Source organism: Podarcis vaucheri (genome assembly GCF_965113315.1).
Source record: "Podarcis vaucheri genome assembly, chromosome: 1".
NCBI lineage: Eukaryota > Metazoa > Chordata > Lepidosauria > Squamata > Lacertidae > Podarcis > Podarcis vaucheri.
Window position 1 is genome coordinate 75,305,802 of NC_138759.1, and position 17,977 is coordinate 75,323,778.

Below are 17,977 nucleotides of genomic sequence, written 5' to 3' on the forward strand. Positions count from 1 at the left end.
GTTTCGTAGTCCAATTTTCCGTTCTACTCACGGGTACTTGTTTAGAGTCCAATTGTCCACAGGAAAAAAGTCAGCGCTCTCCGGCAACGGCTGTGTGGCTTCACTCCGTAAAAGTAGTGGTTGATTCAAAACACCGCGCCTTCTCACCCGACGTCGCTTCGGATCCCCGAAAAAGGGTTTCCCTGCGAGTAGGGGAGGCGCTCTTGGTGTCAGCCGAATCCCATGTTCCCAGGCTTCCTCCGCCTGGGATTTTTGAGGGGTCTCCGCTTTCGCCGCAGCTGCAAGACCCAATTTTCACGGAGCGGGTTCCTCTCGGTCAGAAGAACTCCGCCATTGCCGATGGCGCTAACCCGGAAATCTCCAGGGAGTCTTCTTTTCTCATGAGGTGGCCAAAGTATTGGAGCCTCAGCTTCACGATCTGTCCTTCCAGTGAGCACTCAGGGATGATTTCCTTAAGAATGGATAGGCTTGATCTTCTTGCAGTCCATGCGACTCTAAAGAGTCTCCTCCAGCACCATAATTCAAAAGCATAAATTCTTCAGCGATCAGCCTTCTTTATGGTCCCGCTCTCACTTTCATACATCACTACTGCGAAAACCATGGCTTTAACTATACGGACCTTTGTTGGCAAGGTGATGTCTCTGCTTTTTAAGATGCTGTCTAGGTTTGCCATCGCCTTTCTCCCAAGAAGCAGGCGTCTTTTAATTTCGTGACTGCTGTCACCATCTGCAGTGATCATGGAGTGACCAAGAAAGTAAAATCTCTCACTGCCTCCATTTCTTCCCCATCTATTTGCCTGGAGGTGATGGGCCCGGTGGCCATGATCTTAGTTTTTTTGATGTTGAGCTTCAGACCATATTTTGCCCTCTCCTTTTTCACCCTCATTAAAAGGTTCTTTAATTCTTCCTCACTTTCTGCCATCAAGGTTGTGTCATCTGCATATCTGAGGTTGTTGATCTTTCTTCCGGCTTGGGATTCATCCAGCCCAGCCTTTCGCATGATGAATTCTGCATATAAGTTAAACAAGCAGGGAGACAATATACAGCCTTGCCGTACTCCTTTCCCAATTTTGAACCAATCCGTTGGTCAATATCCAGTTCTAACTGTAGCTTCTTGTCCCACATAGAGATTTCTCAGGAGATACTTTGTACATACTTGGCTATATATTCCGTTTTTTTAACGTGCAAATGATGACTGCAACTGTGGTATCACTTGTAAAATTAAAATGCCAAGTGATTTCAATTAGACAAAAGGTGCCCCCACAAATGTAAGTAGAACATTGCTAGATCAGGCCAAAAACTCACCTAATGCAGCATTCTGTTCTCATAATAGCCAATCAGATGCTCAAGGAAAACAGGATCTGAGTGCAGGAGCACTCTCCACCACTTGTGATTCCCAGCAATGGGATTTAGAGCCATAATCCCTCTGACAGGGGAGGCAGAACATAGCCACTATAGCTAGGAACCACTGATATTATTCTCCATGCCAATTTTCCTGAAACGTATCATTGGGTTTTGTAATTGCCTTCAGCATCCTGCATCACATTCCATAGCAAGTGTTCCCCAGGGGAAGTGCTACAGGATTTAGTTTTCATTAGAAGAGAATACACTGGAGATTTATGGTGTCTTCATAACATTTTGCTTATTTGTGAATATAAAAATACAGCCTATTGGAAGGAAGGAAAACCGCTGAACCTGCATCAGGTCTCCAAAGAGAGAGAAACTACACCCCAAGGATGCTAGATTCAGCAACTCCAACTAAAACTTCTCAGTTCTCTTGCCTGTACCCAAATTCAAATGGGTAACTGCTTTTAGCTTTCTTCCTGTGCTTTCACCAAGCTATGATGTGTGTAACACATCTTCCATCTCATGCCAATTTTTAGCACAGGGTGCAAAATGTTTAGATAAAAGATTCTCTCCACCTACTCAGTATTTATGCAGTAACAGAGAAGGGCCATCACAACACATAAATCATTCTTATGAAAGCAGGTGAAGTTACTCCATTGACCAACCAATTCCCTCAACAGAAATTTATTTTGCCCTCATGACATTTTCCAATAACAGTATTTCCCTTACTGATTTCTCCCATAAGCTCACCGTACATTCAAATATAGACACACATTTAGGCTACAGGTCTAAAAATGGTTTAGTATCATACAATAAAGACATTTACAGATTTCTACACTAGGGTCGACCAACTGGTACTGCAGAAGGCTGATTTATGGGAGGAAAATGTTCTTCTGAGACAGGAAGGGAAATAGAGCAGATTCCAAGCTCAACAGAAACCAGTATATTGCAAAGCAAAATAAAAAAAATGTTTCCACACAAAGAGATAGGTGTTAAATGTACTTCCAGCAACTTGAAAGAAATATAAGTGCTAAGCTAAACGCTAAGAATTTTCCTTTTCCAATAATTTTTATTAAATTTTCTACAATTTTAACAAATACTGCAACAAACGTTGCACAACCAAAAAACAAACCGAAACAAAAATAAAAAATACAGTATAAAAAACAACAACAAATATACAACAAAAACAAACTTAATTATTTCAATGTCCAACCCTATAAACCTACTACTTGACTTCCTCTAGTCCCTCCCCTTAGTTTCCTTGTGTCTGAATGTAACAGCTTTCCAGTATCATTATTAATAACAATGTTTGTTATTTATTCACTTTTCTTAGTATTCTAAATCAAATTTATTTAAATAAATTCTAATTTAATCCTAGGCCTATTTGATACTTTCAAGTAATTTCTAATTTTTAATATTACAATAATTATTCAAGTCCTTAAATTTCCTCCAGTCTTCTTGGTATTCCTCTTCTTTCTGGTCGCAGATTCTTCCAGTAAGGTCAGCTAGCTCCATAAAGTCCATCATCTTCATCTGCCATTATTCCACAGTTGGTAGTTCTTGCATTTTCCACTTCTTGGCTAGTAAAATTCGAGCGGCAGTTGTGGCATACAAATATAATTTACCATCCTTCTTGGGCAATTCCAAACCCACATCACACTATCTGTTTTACAATGCAATCATTGGATCCCTGAAGGCATTAGTATAAGCATGAAACCAAAACAGCTGATTAAATGGGTATTGTAAACTAGGGATAGATTTACTCCCAGTTGACTCCCAACCCAAGCAGAAGCTGAGCACTGTCAGCAGATTTTATGAGAATCTCTTCTTTTTGCTGAAGAGCTGATCCAGCATTGCATTTAGGTAAAAGCATTAGCTGTTTTCTCAGAATCTGATCTGAAAACAGTAGCTGAGAGTGTACCACTGCACTCAAGGGCTGCAATACTTCCATGTATTTATTTGGCACATAGCATCAGAGAGGAAGTACTCCTAACTTCTACTTACAGCTTGGCACTGGTTAGGAGGAAGATTAAATTCTGCCTCCAATGAGTTGACTGTAAGCAAAGACAGCTGTGTGTTGTGCATTACAGTTCTTGCTGATTTGTGGATATCAAAGGCCATAAATACTTTACAGAAAGATCACATCTTCAGAAAAGGTAAGACTGTAGGTCTCCTAGATACTACTGTGATGCATAAGCCAAATCTGCTGTTTGGTGGATCACTGTCCACGAATCACCCAATCAAACCACCTTCTGGCTACCTCAGCATCCTATCTCTTATTACTCCCACTCCTGTTTCCCTCAGGATGATCCCAAGCAAGTAACACAAGTCACATGGGTCTCTTCTCCCACATTTTAGAAAATTATCACTCTTATCTCGGAATCTCCAAGTAGCTGGGCATATTCTCTCCCAACTACTCTTCTGCTCTTGTGCTGTAATACTATAGTCTTTACTCAGGTATGCATAGATCTCTCATACCTGCAGACCACCCAGTCTTCCATAATCACCTGCTTTTAAAAGAAGTAGTTTACCCCTATGGGTGGAAGTCAAAAATTCCCCAGTTGCCAAAATATGCTGTCCATGGTGCTGAAATTTTGATCCACCGAGATAACCTTCTAGGTGTGAATATGGATACTGAGCTCATGATATAGTATACTGTTGTTTTAGAGCTGCTTCCAGTAAACTTTCATCAACAATATTTTAACTTCTTCTTTAAGTTGTCAGTATTTTTAAAAATTAATTAATCTCTGCAGCCCAAAGTTTATATCCAAGAGCTTTAAAAAGAGGCATGTTACTAGGAGTGGTTATTTGCAGAATGTCCAGGCTGTAAAGGATGCGTCTAACTTATGCACTGCAATGTTCTGAGAATATTTCTAGAACATTTTCGCTATGGTGAAGTGGGAAAGTTTGCACTCTTTTTTCTTTTTTTTTAAGTCAAGATCCACAGTAATGCACTCACCATTTGACAAGCAGCAAAAATTCTCAATCACATGGTTACTTCTCCCAATGGTTCCTCTGGTACACTTCTGATACTTTCTTGGACAATTGATCTTGAATTTGCAAATGTTTTATGCTTTAAAAACCCTTTAGAAAGAAAGAAATGAAAAGGGGGGGGGGAAAGGAGACAACATTTAATACCATCAGTAGCACCATGGGGGGGGTTGGGGGGGGACTTAATTAATGCTGATTGTATTTCAGTTCATGGTGTCAACGTGTGTTCTAATACCAAGTGTTTTTAAGAAGGTTAAGGAAAATTATCACAATAATGTAAAACTGTATAAAGCATAAAGCTACTGAAGTGGATATGAGTGAGACAAATGTTGATAACTCAAACTGGAAAACATTGGCCTTTGGACCACGTTATTGGTGGACTGTATCCTGCAACGAATGCTTGTGTTGCAACCACTATTTTATTTCAAAGGACCTGAAAGGGGAGAGTGGTCAGTGGGTGGCATCTAAAATTGATGCTCTTTTCCAAAGTGTAGTCTTTTATTTCCATGTCTCTTCCATAATTTCTATCTTATATTTTCCTCTGTAAGATTTCTTGGAAAGACAAGTCATTCTCTTGGTAGAAAACTGTAGCGAGGGTCTGTGGAAGAGAACATTCTTTGCACGAAGAAGATTCCAGTTTTAATAGTCAGAATCTCTAGGCAGGACTAGGAAGCCACAGCTGTTTGTGCAGACATTGCTGAGCAGGAAGAAGGGCCACTTCCAATGCTCAGACCTTGTACATATCCAGTAAGAACCCCAAAATCTCTGGAATAAATACAAGACAACCCATTCAGGTTTCTCTTACAATCTATTTCCTGACAATGGGTTGTTAGAGATTTAGTTTTTCCTGCCTTTGATTTTTATCAGGGAAGATTATCTCATGCTACACTTTCGTTTAGCTTTCCACACATGGCAACTTGGAGCCAGAGACAGAGCATCATAATTTTCAATTAAGCAAAATTAAACATTTGTGGGGAAAGAAGTTGGGATTTCAAGTTCTAAACTGAATTAATGATGATAGAAAACAAGCCCTAATTAACTGCAGCAGTAGCAGACAACACAAAAACTATTGGTGATTTCAGCCATTAGTCCAATGCATTGGAATAAGTTTGCCCATATATGAAATCTAGCTATATTTTGTATTGGGAATCTGTGGATGTGCAAAATTCAGAATTTGATATTTAAATTAAAACACCATCTTTTTCTACTCCCTTCCAACTGTGGTTGGTCCCAGGCTTTTCCTGGCCTTATGGTCACTTCCCATTCCGTTAGCAGACTTTGACCTTCAACACACAGGCGCCTCTGTCACATGATTTCTGTACACAGGGGAGTTACTTGAAATATATGTAGTGGTGGATAGGTACTGTGTCCTGCCTCCCACTCATGGGCTCTACTTCATATTTACATAGTACTGAGGTACTTACAGCACAACTTGTGTAGACCACTAAACATGCATTTGTATAACAAAGCACATAACAGAACAACAAATTATCTCCCTTGCATCGGGGAAAGAAGTTATACTCTGAGATCAAACAAGTAACTTTCTATGGATGCTCCTCTTATGCCTAGCTATTTTTAATGGTTTCATTATTATGCATTTGTTAGAAGCAACTGCTGAAGTCAATAACATATACACTACATATACTTTATCAGTGAAAGAAAATTGAACACATGCTCAGAAGCCCAACTATTTATCTTTAGAAGCAATTGTTCAACTAATAAGAAGCAACAATGTACAGTCCAGTCTTCAGCCTTGTATGTAGATATAAGCCAAATTAGCCCTGTGACTTCAGATAGATTCATCTGGACTAAATCTAAGGCCACCAGTTTTAAAATGATTTATTATCAAAATTGTTTTTCAAGCATGAATGAACACCATTCTCCTCAAAATCTGATTTTTGAGAAAGGCATTAAGGGGCTAAAAGCATTCAGAAGCACCTATGGTGTGCTTTTTTGGCAACATAGCACATTCCCTGCCTACACTGATATTGTAGGAGCCCTGTTAGTCATCCAGTGTGCGTAGTTTATTGGCGTACTGCCCTTGCTGTATTCTTTGCTAAGGAAGACAATCATTTGTTTTATTTTTACTTTTCCTTTACGTAGAAGTCAGACAGCATTCTTTTCATCATCTGTCATTACAGAGGTGGCTGTCATAAGGCAATCCAAACAACATGGCAGCCGGGATGTTAAAAAGGAAAGGCCCAATTCAGGAATATGAGTAATCAGCCTCTATACTGTGCAGGCCTTACTAAAAGCTTGTTTCACAACTTACAAAATTCTCATATAAAAGTTACTTCTGTAAGGAATTACACAAATCCTGTGTGAAGATTATGTGTGATATTAGTTTATATACCTGACATCGCTTACACAGGATCGACATCATGTTACAATATATATGTGGGATTTCCCCTGAACCGACAAATAGAAACCTGTAGTAAACCTCTTAGATTTCCTGCTAAATCACACAAGATCAAAGCTGACCTTCCTGTTACACATTTGGAGAACAGTTTCATGCTCCTTTTCTATGCAAATGGCAGATACTATAAACTTACCAAGCATTCAGTCACTCTATGTGCTACAATTCCAGGATTTTCCCAGCTGAATCATCAGTTACTACCACCTTCTCCTAAAGCATGAAAGAAAGAAAAAGTGTGCTCTTCATGGAGTATGAATGAGAAATGCATTTGGGGAGTTATACGATCTTATACGATCCCTGCATCGAAACCTAACTCCAAGGGCCGGCCTAAAGCAATGCTTTGTGGTCTGTTTAAAGACACCCTAGGGTTTGAAGTCAAACAGTTAGAAAAAATTCTCTTCATTTGCACAAGCTCTACTTTTAACTTCCAAAAATGATATTTTGCTGCTTATATATGTCAATATCCCTCCTTGCTCCATCAAGTAATATCTCTGTTGAGAATTGGTCACAACTAAACTTTTACATTGAAACCCAAACACCTCATTAATGATAGTGGGCAATTTAATGCTAGGGTGAGTATTAAATTGGAATACCACCAATGGTGTCGCACATTCTTTTTTTTTTTATAATAATTTTTATTACATTTTTCCAAATTACAAAAAGAACAGAAAGAAAAAGCAGAATAGAAGAAAAAAAGGAAAAAGAACAGAAAATCACATCCATTTCAACAGCTTATTTCAAATTTCCTTTGGACTTCCCCACATCTCCCGCATAATGCATTCTTGATAATAAAGTCATCAGCAAATTATACCCTTATTTCGTGTGTTTCTTTATATTTTCAGTTGCAATTTAAGTTTAGATCTCTTATTCTCCATTTACTCTAAAAATATCATTTTTACCCATTTAAACTTTGATTCTTTCACAAATGTTAGCAATTTCATAGATAATTAAATTTCATTGCTGGGGCTAACGTTCCAAATCATACGACGTCTTATGTTTCATACAGCTTATAATACTTTTGCAAATAGTCTTTAAATTTTTTCCAGTCCTCCTCCATTGCCTCTTCTCCCAGGTCTCGGATTCTTGCAGTCATCTCGGCAAGTTCCATGTAGTTCATCAATTGCGTCTGCCACTCCTCCAGTGTGGGCAAATCTTGGGTCTTCCAATGCTTGGCGATAAGAATTCTTGCTGCAGTTGTAGCATACATAAAAAAAGTTCTATCCTTTTTTAACACCTTCTGGCCGACAATGCCCAGAAGGAAGGCCTCTGGTTTCTTGGGAAAGGTGTACTTAAACACCTTTTTTAACTCGTTATAGATCATTTCCCAAAAGGCCTTCAATCTTGGACAAGTCCACCAGAGGTGAAAGAATGTCCCTTCAGCCTCCTTGCATTTCCAACATAATGGTGTCGCACATTCAATGAAAATAGGAAGACTCTCTAGAGACAAGGTTATAAATAGGGAAGGTATATGCTTGCTTGAACTGTGTAATAATTTTAACTCACAAATTGTGAATGGTTCAATAGATGGTGATAGAAACAGGGAATTTACATACCCCCCCACCAGGGTGTAGTGTCATCAACTATATGCTGGTTATTTGTGACACTGTAAATCTGATAGTGAACTTTAGAATTGGGACGCGCACCAAAAACAATCACCAACCGTGGCTGATGTCTATAAATTTAAGCTTTGATTTAGAAATAACTAATCGTAACAACACAAATTTTTGTCAACATGAGCAAACTAAAATCTAAAATCATCCCAGGAAATGATTCTAGCAGTGGGGCAAAAACTTAGTTGTTTTTAGGAACCCGGTGTCAGGGGTCCCTTTACCTTTACTCTTTAATCTAAAGAACATCAATTCTTGTACTGACATTCTGGAAGTATATGGTGAAATCTTCAAAATGTTTGAAGAGCTTAACACTCCACCAAAAGTCAGGGTACTTAAAAACAGAACTAGTCCATGGTTCGACGATGAATGTCTTCAACTTAAAAAAAAAAAATGTGCCAAATTTCCAAAGATAACCGTACCAAACTAGAACCTTCCTACTTTGATGAAAAAAGAAAATATCACCTAGTTCTGGCCAAAAAGAAACAAAAAGATGCCACCCAAAAATGGTCCCAACTGACACAATTCAAAACAAAAATAACAAAGTGTTTTAGTTGAGAGTACATGGAGGTCTGAAAGCTGGAGAACAAGCAGCTGTCCCATCAACTGCAGAATCTAAATTGTCTCAGTATTTCATTTCCATATTTAATTATCTACACAATAAATTGCATGGAAAGGAGTCCAACAATAACAAACTAGATAAACTAAAGAAGTGGCCAAGGGTGAAAGAGGAGGAAACTAGAGATATAATTATTAGTTGCAAACTGGGAGAGTTGGGTATAAATGAATGTTTTATGATGGTCTATATTTTTAATGTCTAATAAGGGTTTGACTAAGTAAGCAAGTAAGTGTTAAAACTGAACCTCACATTTAGCTGAATCAAAATGCTTCTGTACAGTAATGGGGTGGGTGGGGTGGGTATAGAGACAACAGAAGGGACAAAAATGAAAAGAGATGGTCCATTTGCAAAATTGCTGGTGCACTTCTAGAGCAATAATCCATGAATGAGAAGTCTGTTCCCCACAGATCCCTTAATTAATCACATAACATAATGCAATCAATATTTTTATGTCTGAGTCAATATTTCCACCATGAACTTCTAATTATGCTTTGGTCAAACAATTAGGTTTCCTGAAAACTGCTCTGCAGCATACTTGGTTCTAAAGACAGAAGCAAAAATCTAGAGAAGGCTCATCTTACTTGCCCCAGGGATCAACATAGCACACTTCAGAGAATTGTCCCTCACTTTTGCTGCAGTGGCTCCCCTGGCACGACTGCAAACCATTGCCTAAAACACATGGCCACTCCAACTATACAAAACTATCCACTGCAAATATGCTGCTCCATGAAAAATAGGGCAAGGCATGTTTTTATGTATCCTTTACAGAAAAATCAAATATTTCCGAAGTTCAAGTGTGACTGAATATATGAGGAAACCAGTTGCACTTTTGAAATATCTTGTACATGTAAGGACTTCAACTTCATTCAGAGTAAGTTTTGCACTAGAGGATGTTTACTAATACTACATATGGACAAAGAAAAGCCATTTTATAAATCAGAGCAACTCTACCAGGAATCCTTTCTCCACACTTCTTAACAAAAGAGGCAACAATTTTGTGGGGTAGGGAAACCTTTCACAGAAATGAAGGTGGGTGGATAGTGCCAATTGCATTTAAGAATCCAGTATCATGAAGTGAGAACTGTTAAGACTTTCAAGAAACAATCTTAAGCAGAGATATTTATTACTATGTGCTCTGATTCATCCTAGGAGTCACACACGTGCATAATCTACATGAATAATAAAACGTATCTACAGAATTAAACCCAATAATGTAGCTACCCTCAAATCATATAAGTGTTGATTTTATCCAAGTGCAAGAACTGGATCTCTATGGCAGTGTTTCCCAACCTTTTTTGGGCAAAGGCACACTTGTTTCATGAAAAAAATTTCGAGGCACACCACCATTACAGCCCCGTGACGTCAGCGCGCAGCGTCACGCCGGGAGGGACATGAATTGCTAGCAAATTACATAATCACCTCCTTGAGGGCTGGCTCATCTTCTCCGAAGGCAGAACCCCATTAATTAACAGCACAGACTCACACCATAGCCAAGACGAGGGGGGGAAACCTCAGTCATGCACAGTCATGCACATGTGGGGGCTAAATGAGGACGAAGACCGGGCAGAGAGCAGGGTTCAAATCACCCCACCTGGCCAGGACAATCCCTGGGTGCTCCCTTGGGCCACTCGCCTGACCCACCTCGCAGGGCTGTTGTTGCGAGGATAACACGGGGAGAACCACGCGCGCCCCCGGGAGCTCCTTGGAGGAGAAAGCGGGCGATGAATGCAATGCACGAAATATATGAGAGGCGACCAGGTTTTGCAGGTGAGGGGCCCCTGCCAGCCTCCGCTTCCAACACCCGGCGCAACGGCGCCGAAGTTTCCCCCCGGGCTCGGCTCGGGGAGCAGCGCTGCTCCCCCCCGGCTCCCCTTCGCCCTCCCGGCTCTCTCTGCCGCCCACTGGGGAACCCCCCTCACCTGCCAAGTCCGGAGCGCCGGTGGAAGTTGCATGCATGCATGCAGGGCGCCGCGTTGCCATTGCATTGCACTGCACTCCATGCAACGCCTGCACGCATGCATTGCCTTGCACGCCCGCCAAGGGGTCTCCCCACGGTCCAATGCGTCCCCTCCGGCGCGGATGCAGCATTGCAAAAATAACCCCCCCCCCGACGCAGCCCTACCTGGGGGGCAGCCTCCGCCGCTCTGCCTCCGCGGGGATCCCCGGGGCTCCATCCTGCCGCCCGATCTCCGTGGGGGCGCAGGCAGGCTGCGCGGGGTCTGCGCGGAAGAGCCCCTGCCCGCCCGGCCGCCACCGCTGCGCTCATTCCATGGCCGGGAGAAGAGCGCTTCAAACAAAACGCCCAGCCCGCCAGGCCACGCTGGGAAACATAGTTTGTGCACCCCGCGCGGGCGCGGAGCCCAAGGGTGAGGGGACTACGGATCCCGGCAGCCCCCGCGCCGGGGACGGAGGGGGAGAGGCCAGGTGCAGGGATGGAGGGACAGGTGGGCGAGCGAGTGAGTGAGTGGCAGCCACCAAGCCTTGGCCGAGAGCCAAGAAGGGCCTCCCCGGAGGAGGAGGAGGAGGAGGAGGGAGGCGCAGAGCGGGCGGGAGGGAGGGAACCCCAGGGGTCATCTAGTGACGGCGCCCCAATTGAAAATTTGACTTAAAAAAAAATCTTTCAATTTTTTTTAATTTTTCCCACGGCACACCAGGCAACATCTCGCGGCACACTAGTGTGCCACGGAACAGTGGTTGGGAAACACTGCTCTATGGGACAGCAGTTCACTATGACCAGAGGCAATATTCAAGACAGCATCTTTCAGAAAAGTGGTCACACCACCACGTTGTTTTCTTGTAAAATTTAGCCTCCTGGTGGGCCTTCCAGAAGCATGCAGCTGGCCAATGTTAGGTAGGAAGAGACTGCTAGACTAGATGAACTCTTCACTTGATCCTGCAGGGCTGTTATATTTTTAAGTAGCCTATCATCCTGGCAAAAAATAAATAAATAAAAAGGAGACTCATCATCAAATGTGATTATGTATCAATTATTCCTTCCAAACACAATTTAAGAAAGCACTTGCAATCATTTTCTAATACAAAATGTAGACCAATTTCTAAGAAGTCCATTAATATAGATTCTTTCACAAAGAAGACTCAGAACCAATCTAACAGCAATTTCCAACTGGCACACATTAAGGTGTGAGACAGGAAAGTGTGGGCTGAATCAGATGTTATAGAATTTTCTTCGCATTACCATCCCTGAGAACGTATTTGCTCATACAACCTAATGTGTGACCCAGCTCCTCCACAGATACAGAAATGGACTTGAGGAGATTTCTGAGACTCTGGCTGCACATTTTTTAAAAACATCACAATAACAGGAAATAGAGAATGCTGCAGCTACATCATTAGCATCACATATCATATTCACCATGCAAATGCTACCCAGGGAAAGGTTAGAATGTGGCCATGCAGCAGAGTGTTGAATGCTGTGATCAGGGAAAGAAGTCGGGAGGGTGAATTTGGGGATATTTCAAGCGACAGAGTACATCCCCTGGGGGTTCCCAAATCATTCCCATGACATAATTAGTGTTGAAAAATGCATTCTGTTGTCTACAATAGGTTTAGTGCAAACCTGATTTCAGGAGGGGGCAGGACATCAGGGAAAGCCTCTTTGGGTGGATGTGCTGGTCATCCGTGCATTATTAGATCCTGAGAAGAAATGCCCCATTCTGCTCAAGCACCTAGCTGTCTAGCTGAGCTAGCAACGGAGCAATTCCACATCACAGAAATGTAGTTTCATATCTTCTTCCAAGAGGGAACCGCTGGAGGACTTCTCTGTCATTTAAACGTTTGGCTGTATGTTGTATAAGGATTGATATTTTCATTCATCTATTATACTACTCAGTCCATAGTTGGCATATACCATGTAGCTGCCTACTAATTACCTGCAAAATTATGAAGACCACAGATAAAAGAACCAGATATTAACTCTCAGTGATTCTTTATGAATATTTCACCTACAAACACAACATACAAACAATACACTCAACAAAAAGAGCTACTGACAGGTCTAATTTATTATTATTATTATTATTATTATTATTATTATTATTATTATTATTATTACTGTTACAGTTTGTAGCTACCTTGGATCATGGGATCCTACTAATATGGGATCCTGCTACTCTTCCTATAAAGGTTTCCTGTGACAGCAGAGACAAAAAGGAGTCACAAATCTGAACACTTACTTGCCCACGGGTAGAATTGCTTTGACACATTAATGCAGACATAAAAAGGTAAAGGTACCCCTGCCCGTACGGGCCAGTCTTGCCAGACTCTAGGGTTGTGCGCTCATCTCACTCTATAGGCCAGGAGCCAGCGCTGTCCGCAGACACTTCCGGGTCACATGGCCAGTGTGACAAGCTGCATCTGGCGAGCCAGCACAGCACACGGAACGCCGTTTACCTTCCCGCTGGTAAGCGTTCCCTATTTATCTACTTGCACCCGCGGGTGCTTTCGAACTGCTAGGTTGGCAGGCGCTGGGAGTGCACCCCGCCGCGGGGATTCGAACCACCGACCATGCAATTGGCAAGTCCTAGGTGCTGAGGTTTTACCCACAGCGCCACCTGCGTCCCCTTTAATGCAGACATAGTCAGATGCATAAACTTTCTCAAGTACTTATTTATTAAGCTAGCTGATTTTAACACAGAAGTTCCAGCTTCATGATGATGACGATGACCATCCCACCCTACATTTGGATTCCACCATTCTTCCTTCATGGAACCCAAGGTGACATATAGACCCAAGTCTGCTTAGTTTCAGCCAGGTGTAGCCCAATGCGCCATCATGGGCACAAACAGGGTGGGGTGGGGGGGGAGATGTCTCCATTATAAAGTCTCTCTTCCACATAGTATTTTTAAAAAATAGCTTGAATACAGTTGTATCTTGGTTGCCAAACGCCTTGCGACTTGAACATTTTGGCTCCTGAACGCTGCAAACCTGGAAGTGAGTGTTCCGGTTTGCAAACGTTCTTTGGAACTCGAATGTCTGACGATGCTTCCGTGGCTCCTGCAGCCAATCAGAAGCTGCACCTTGGTTTTTGAATGTTTTCGGAAGTCTAACGGACCTCCAGAACGGATTCCGTTTGAGAACCAAGGTACGACTGTATTCAATATTGCATCATCTTATCCTTCAGCTGGGGTTATATATATACTGTATCTCACTGTGCTTCTTGCTGTCCAAAACACCATCACAGTCTTAACAGTCTAACAAAACTCAGCATACCAATATCAAACACAATAACAGATAAAATTGGCTGCACATACTTCATCAGCTCCTGCACTCACAAACTCTCTTTTATTTCATATCTGATGCTAGCTTGTACCACTGGGAGGCAGTGACGGTTTCATAAAAGGCAACATGAAAATCGGCATTGATAAAGATTATGGAAAAATATTTCCATTCATTCTCTCTCTTAACCCAGAGCATAACTCTAAAAGATTCCAAATATACTTCAGCACATAATGGGATATGGTGTTGCTCCACAGCAGTTGCCTTCAAGAGGCATACAGCATCTAAACCTGGAGGGTGCATATGTAACCAATGGCCACTAATTACGGTGGCGACATGCATCCCTTAGTGTCAATCATTAGCCGAAGAGTTTGCCTGTCTGGTCAGGGTTTGTTTGTTTTTTCAACTATGAAAAGATACTGAATTCCAGCAGAAGGGGAAGGATTCAACTAACCTATCCTGTCAGGACAAGGATTTCTACCTGTGCAACAGGTCTTTCCTCCCTTCCCCTCCTGTGCCCCAAATCTGTCCCTGGGGGGTCGGAGTAACCCCTAGAACATATTTAGGGGGTACACAGGGGGAGAATGTTTCATTGAATGAGTAGAAATTCTTGCACTGAGGAATGCTTACTTAGCACTATATTGGATTCCAACCAAGAATTCAAGAGGGCTTGTCTTACAAACCTGGCAGATGGTCGACCAAAATCAGCAACCTCTGTGGTCCACCAAAATCAGGATAACAACACTATTTTTAAGATGTTTGGTGGCTTTTATTAGTTACTGTATGGAAGAGAGCTTAATAGGTTAAAAAAATTATTGATATCCATTGTGTACTTAAATTAGGGTGTGGGGCAGGAACCTACATTTATATAACTCAACTATCAATCAACCCATATGACTTCAATCACCTAGAAAACATACTTCAAAAGGATATGATTCACACCAGAAGTTGCCTACTATTTAATAGAGGGTGGGTTTTTTACCTGGCAAGTCGTGACTGTGGTTTCTTTTTTTGGGTGGGGGCTAATGTTTCCCAGTTTAAAGTCAGCTTCTATTTTAAAAAAATCATTAACACACACCATATTACACTAAACCAGGGGTCTGCAACCTTTAAGACAAAAAGAGCCACTTGGACCCGTTTCCGAAGAAAAAACAACAACTGGGAGCCGCAAAACCATTGCGACATTTAAAACAAATATATCTCCGGAGCCACGATCTGACAGCGGGCGGGAAGGTGACGTCGGGATGGTGCGTGACTAACGCACACACCGCCCCATGCGACATCACAGCCAGTCCAGCGCCCGCCACAGTGAGGAGTGTCGGGGCGCACAATGCGCCTCCTCCCCTCGCTAGTATCCGCCCCAGAGCCGCAGCAAAGATGTAAAAGAGCCACATGCGGCTCCGGAGCCGCAGGTTGCAGACCCCTGCACTAGACTCACAGATACTCAAGACAGTAAATGCAAATATCTGTTGGCATCTTTATGATCTTTTTTTGCAATCATTTCTGCCACCATACTATCCCAATCCAGACTGCCCATAGTCTGCATTGTTGATACAGTATGCAATAGTAGAATACATGGGCACCTTCATTTATTATTTCAGTGAAAGGAGCTGTACAAAGGAATACACAAGCAAGTGGGCTCTGTTCATTGAAAAGCGAAACCTCTTTGGTGGAGGGAACCTAGTATGTGCGTTAGAGCTTCCATACCTTTTAAAAATAACTTGTACTCAGCTGTTTTCAAAAGTAAGACTGACCACTTGGAATATAAAAAAAATATATTAATAAGGGAACAGTTCTGCACAAAGGGCAAAATTCAGTCATGAGCAAGTTCTGATGGAAACTATGGAATGGGATCTAGTCACAACAAAAGAGTCAATTGTTTATTTTTATTTATTGAACAATATTTATATATTGTTTGATTGTAAAAACAAACAAACCTCTAAGTAGTTGAACAATAGCAACTCCCCTAATATAAATTAGACTGCTGAAATAAAGAAAACTTGGGGATAACCAGGAATGGATCTGAGGACACCTCAGCCTTGGTACTCAAAACAAAGACTCCACATACAGCAACATGTTCTACTACTATTCAAGGCTGGAGACCTGTGTATAGCGGCTGAGAATCATGAAGAGTGAGGGTGATGCTGCTGTACTTAGGTCCTGTTTGCCGGCTTCCCATACTTGAAAATCAACAACATATGCCTCTAACAGGGGTGAAAAATAAATGTCAACATGTTTTCTCAAAATAATTTCCTTACTGGAATTTTGCAATGTCACTGTAATTTAAGGTCCCGTTTAGCTTTCAGCGGATAAACCGCATGGTCTTTCATTCCTGCTCTCATGTAATTAACCTCTCAGTGGTCTGATCCTTCTAAAGACGCTGTAATACATCAGGGTACCTTACAGTGTTTACCAGGGTCACTAGCGGGAGAAGTGTGTACACCGTGGGCAGCAATCCCTCTTCCAAACCACCTTAAGCTCTTGTTGGGGAGGGGTCTATGCTCAGTCTTGCAGAATTTTCCCTTAAGGCCCATGCAGCTCTGGACCTGGCAAATGAATTCAGTTGATGAGCAGATTCAGTACTTTTTGATAGTAGCCACAGAGAAGGCAGAGCAGCAGCCTCAGGACCAGGGCAGGGGGGATTTGAAGTTTCATTCTATTTGCAGCTGCTATTTGCATTTCCAGAGAGGCCTCTACTGGCACCAATGGGAGCTTCCCTCGAGATGCAAATAGCAGCTTCTATGAAGGGATTCTTGTTGGGGCCATATCAGGAAGAGAAAGAGTTAAGCTTCCTCGCCCCATTCCATGTGCAATTAACAGTTCTTTCTAGTCTGGCCCTCAGTATGATTTAATCCTAAATGCTCCTGTTTTAAAGCTCACTCTGGCTGGCAGTATGCAACAAAGATGGATTGCTTTTGGCTCCTCCAAATTACAGTTAACATTTTCAGACGCAGCAGGCAAAAAGTAAGGGTACTAATTTCCAGAAACTCTAGATGTTCCCTGGGTGTGCCAGCCTTGTCCTAGAATGTGTCTGGCTGCTATGTAAAATATCAGATGATCTATTGTTTGAAAAGCACCAAGTTCTCTCTCTAGGAAATTAGAATTCTCTCAATGTGTTCTCCTGTGTCCAAATTAGGCCAGACACACAATTCATAGCTGGAGATCAGAATTTTACATTTTTTAGGAATGGTGGTTATTTGCATCCACAGCATCTGCCTGTACTTGAAGCTTCTTAATAGGCAGAAATTCAACATGTAAAGATTTCCTCTTTCACACTAGGGAAATGTAGCATCTGTGCTGAATGCTCACCTGTTGCACAGCTTTTAAAGGCACAGCACCCAAGCCAGAGCCCCACATCTTTTTGCACAACATAGTGAATTTTACACTATGCACCAGATCCCTGCCACATCACAAAATATTTAAAGAGAATTTACAAATGGAACCCCAAAAATATATTAAACAGCTTGTTTACATAGCCAAGTGTGCCTATGGTTACTGACTCAGGGTTATTCTTCTGCAACAGCTACCTATGCAGGCAAAAATGTCCAGTACATTCAGCCATAACTACTAGCTCACTATTAATTCTAAGTGCTGGTTTTGACCTATAAAGCCTTAAATGACTCAGGGCTGCAATACCTCAAGGACCACCTCTTTCCATATGAACCTACCTGGTCCCTGAGATCATCTTCTGAGGCCCTTCTTCGTGTGCCTCCTCCTCGAAAGGTCCAGAAGGTAGCAACATGGGAACGGGCCTTCTCTGAAG

At 41.9% G+C, this 17,977-nt stretch overlaps 1 protein-coding gene across 10 annotated transcripts in view; it reads right to left on the bottom strand.

Moving 5' to 3' along the window:
* The window catches only part of PTPN5 (protein tyrosine phosphatase non-receptor type 5), a 71,956-nt gene that overhangs the window by 42,511 nt on the left and 11,468 nt on the right, over positions 1 to 17,977 (bottom strand). For 5 of the 10 annotated variants that reach the window (XR_014212651.1, XM_082194036.1, XM_082194034.1 and 2 more), the window contains exons 2-3: positions 6,890 to 6,963; positions 4,306 to 4,430 (exon numbers count right to left, since the gene is read on the bottom strand). The gene's annotated coding sequence lies outside the window, so the exon portion shown is untranslated. The remainder of the gene's footprint in view (positions 1 to 4,305; positions 4,431 to 6,889; positions 6,964 to 17,977) is intronic. The other 5 variants (XM_082194041.1, XM_082194038.1, XM_082194035.1 and 2 more) reach the window with 1 other exon arrangement.